We start from the raw sequence: 4,719 nt of genomic DNA, 5'->3' as shown, positions 1-4,719 counted from the left end.
GAAAGAAAGAAAGAAAGAAAGAAAGAAAGAAAGAAAGAAGAGTATTCTGTCGGTAGATTGGGGCAGACGCAGCCTTACTATAGGTGAAGTAACTTCCTAGGCAGGGCTGGATGGAACCAGGGAAACCCCTGCCGGGTGTGTCTCAGGCCCTGGGGTTCAGCTCCTCCTAAAGTCCCATAAAAGGGAAAGATATGAGAAGGAATGATGTCCCCAAATGATGCTCACGTGTCATGAATAGAAGCTGACCTCTGCATCCTAGCTATGTGGCCGGGGGCTCACCTGGGGAACAGAATCCCTAGCTTGCAATCATTGCATAGGTGAGATCATGTAATTATTCACACACGCTCTGATCAGGAAGCATTTATGGGTCATGCACTGGATTTTGACTTTTATAGCTCAGCTTACTAGTCCTCGGAATGGTGCTATTGATGATGGGATAGAGTTGTCATGAGTTTTTAATGAATTGCTGTCATCAAGTACTTAAAGGCCTGAGCAGACAGTTTAGAGGGGGAAGGTGATAGTCATCCAAGCCTGGAGACCTGAGTTTGAGCCCTGTAACCCACCTATCGGTGGAAGGAATGAGAAAGTTGCCCCTTTGACTTTCATATGCACATCTTGGCATGCGGTCATATCACACACCTACACACACACTAATAATATACACTAGTAATAAATGAGTGTTGGTTCTTTGTTTGTTTTGCTTTGCTTTGGCTTTTTGGAGATAGGGTTTCTCTGTGTAGACCTGGCTGTTCTGGACTCACTTTGTAGGCTGGCCTTGAACTCACAGAGATCCACCTGCCTCCGCCTTCCTGAATGCTGGGATTACAGGTGTGTGCCAACATGCTCTGGCTCCTGAAAATAATTTTTAAAGTATTGAGTAAGGGGGGGGGGGGGTAAGGGGAAGTGGGTGGGACTGGGAGGAGAGAAAGGAGTAGGATTGAAATTGGGATGTAAAATGAACAAATAAATTAATGAAGAAAAATGTATTGAGTGACTGAGGGAAGCTGTCACAAGTGCCTGAGCATGCAGGCCACACTAGTCTTCAAATTCCCAGCATGATACAGTGATATGAGATGGTGGCTCACAACCATCTGTAATTCCAGTTCCAAGGGATCCAATGCCCTCCTCTGACCTCCATGAGCACTAGCCATGGGTGTTGTGGGAGTTTCCCATGAGCCTGCTTTCTATTCTCAGAGGAACCCCTTTGAGAATGCCCTGGCTCTCTGGCTGTGAGATATCTCAGGTCCCCTGCTCACTTCACCCCAAGTCCCATCCACCCATCAGAAGCGTTGGTTCCTTTTGGAGAAGAGTAGACAGAGGTCTGGGGTTAACTTTTCATCATGAGATGAGCTTAAAGGAGGAACCTGCATTCCATCCCAGGGTGACAGAGGCTTCAGTCACAGCACGATGGCGCCACCATTCTCAGGCTGGCAGCCAGGCAAGGACCAGCTGGCGGTGTTGATGCTGATGATACAGAACCCCCGGCCCATGAATACACATGCATGTGATTGGTATGGCATACTTGGAAGAAACCATTTATGAGTTATGGGCTAGGCAGATCACTCAGCGATTAAACTCACTGGCTACTCCCCCAGAGGACCTGGGTTCGTTTCCCAGCACCTACATAGTAGCCCACAACTGTTTATGACTCCAGTTCCGGAGGACCTGACACTTTCTTCTGACTTCCCTGAGCACTAAGCACACACATATAGTACAAACAGGCAAAACAACCACAGAAAGCATTAAAATAAAAAAAATTAAAAGCATCTGGGCCCAGGGGCACAAGCCTGTAATCCCAGTACTCAGGGAGGCAGAGCCAAGCGGATCTCTGTGAGTTCAAGGCCAGCCTGGTCTACAAAGCGAGTCCAGGACAGCCAAGGTCACACAGAGAAACCCTGTGTCGAAAACAATTTTTAAAGCATTGCCTGTGCAGTCACCGCTATTGTCCAGCTTGTGCGCAAAGCTGTATATATACGTACGTTCACACATATACCAGAAAGCTGCTCATTCAATTTAAAATTCTTTTCATAAAGAACGATGAGGACGACGAGCTTTACTGAAGCCCCTGGCCATCAACAACAAGAAATAGAACTGTGTCTCTGGGTCATTTTATAAAATCAGCAAAACAAAGTGTAAGCAAAGTTCCGACCTGTTACAGTGTGGGTGTAAAGTAGCCCCCCAAAGGTTCCCATGCTAGAGGCTTGATCTGTAGCTTGTGGTACCACTGAGAGGTGACTGGATCATGTGGGTGTTGACCCCTTCCATGGATGACCCATTGGTGACATCACTCTGATTGGGCTATTAGGACATGGGTCCTAGTTAGAGGAAGTGGGTCTTGGTTGTTTCTGTGAGGGGTGCATCTTCAGTTCACCTCCTCCATCCCTTCCACCAGCTGGTCCTTGCCTGGCTGCCAGCCTGAGAATGGTGGCGCCATCGTGCTGTGACTGAAGCCTCTGTCACCCTGGGATGGAATGCAGGTTCCTCCTTTAAGCTCATCTCATGATGAAAAGTTAACCCCAGACCTCTGTCTACTCTTCTCCAAAAGGAACCAACGCTTCTGATGGGTGGATGGGACTTGGGGTGAAGTGAGCAGGGGACCTGAGATATCTCACAGCCAGAGAGCCAGGGCATTCTCAAAGGGGTTCCTCTGAGAATAGAAAGCAGGCTCATGGGAAACTCCCACAACACCCATGGCTAGTGCTCATGGAGGTCAGAAGAGGGCATTGGATCCCTTGGAACTGGAATTACAGAAGGTTGTGAGCCACCATCTCATATCACTGTATCATGCTGGGAAATTGAACCTGGGGCCTCTGCAAGGACAGCAAGTACTCTCAACTTCTGAGCCATCTCTCCAGCTCCAGCCCAGTAGTTTTGAAGTAGCTGAATCAGGAAAATTCATAAGTGCTGCAGAGAGACTGTTATTCAGCATTGTTTATTAGAGAAAATGCCATATACAGATTGAAGTTTTCTATGAAGACTTTGGTCAAGTGAAGTGCAACACTGATTATTAACCCTACAGATGGTTACATGTGTTCAAGTTATTTGAGTAGGAAACAGACCTGAATTTCCACAGTGCTAAATTACAAAGAGGTTTCTGGGTTTTGGTTGTGTCTTGAAACAGGGTCTCACGTATTTCCAGTACCAGGACTCCCCGTATAAACTTCTCTAGAACTTGCTGTGATCTTTGGCCTCTCCTCTCAGGTGCCGGGGTTACAGGTGTGACTGGACAGCCAGTATGTAGCAGCTGGTCAGTGGTTAAGCCGCAGGTATTCCTAGGAGGTCCAGTATAGATTTCAGTGTTGTCTTAGGGTTTCTATTGCTATGTAAAACACCATGACCAAAAGCAGCTTGGGAGGAAAAGGTTTCTTTTATCTGACACTTGCAGGTGACAAGCCTGTCACCAAGAGATGTCAGGGCAGGAACCAGAACAGGGTGGAACCCAGAGGCAGGGACCGAAGCAGAAGCCTTGGAGGACCGAAGCAGAATCCATGGAGGAATGTTGCTTTCCAGGTTTGCTTCTCATGACCTGCTCGGCACACACTTAAAATGCCAGCTTATCTTCCAAGGACAACGAGGAGGGCGGTCTTTTTTTTTTTTTCTTCTTCTTCTTATTTTTCTTTTTTTTAGATTAAAGAAGTGTTGGGACAACACTTAGAAGGATGGGGCAGGAGGATCAGGGCCACTCTGGGCTCCATAGTGAGACTCTGTTTGGGGAAGAAAAATAAATGTTTTCCCAAAAGATAAGGGAAAGGAAGAATGCTTCCACTAGTTCCTTTTGTTTGAAACTGAATAGGCCATTCCTCTCTCTGGTGCTTGCCTCTTACCTCAGCTAGACTGCAGAGGCCAATGTCTTATCCTGGAATTATTATTATTATTTGTTTTTTTGAGATAGGGTTTCTCCGTGTAGCCTTGGCTTTCCTGGAGTTTGTAGACCAGGTTGGTCTCAAACTCACAGACATCTGCCTGCCCTCGAATGCTGGGATTACAGGGGGCACCACTGCACCCAGTTTGCCCTGGATTCTTCCTACTGCATGATTGACTTTGCCACCACTTTTTCCTTGCTACAGTCAAAGAAATGGCTTCTCGAGTTTAGACTGACTAGCTAGCAGCTGGGGCCTCCTGAAAAAACTAGACATGGCGTGAACAAAGATGCATAAAGCAAGCCGGGCATGGTGGCTCACGCCTTTAGTCTGGCACTCGGGAGGCAGAGGAAGGGGAATCTCTGTGAGTTCAAGGCCAGCCTGGTCTACAAAGAGAGTCAAGGAGATCCAAGGCTATACAGAGAAACCCTGTCTCGATAAAACAACAACAAAAAGAATGCATAAAGTGCAGGTTTGGTGAAGGAGCAGAAGCAGGTGGATCCTCTAAGTTTGAGGCCAGTCTGGTCTATAAAACCAGGACTGCCAAGGCTACACAGAGAAACCCTGTCTTGGAAAAAAAGAAAGGAAGGAGAGAGAGAGAGAGAGAGAGAGAGAGAGAGAAGATGCATAAAGCAGCAGGACTCAAGACACCCCTCCGCGCTGACCTCAGGCTTGCCACAGTACCTCTTCTGGCAGACTGAGGGAGCCCAACTGGGTAATAGCTCTTTGGTAGAATGCTTGCCTCATGCATGTGAAGCCCTGAGTTCAATCCCTGCCCTGCAACCAATATATGAGTCAATGAGTAGTCTTGGTTTCATGTCTTTGACACATGACTCCTAAAACCCTTTGGCTTTCTGGC

This window comes from Psammomys obesus, unplaced genomic scaffold (assembly GCF_907164565.1).
Source record: "Psammomys obesus unplaced genomic scaffold, mPsaObe1.curated_primary_1811, whole genome shotgun sequence".
NCBI lineage: Eukaryota > Metazoa > Chordata > Mammalia > Rodentia > Muridae > Psammomys > Psammomys obesus.
This window is presented reverse-complemented; position numbering follows the sequence as displayed.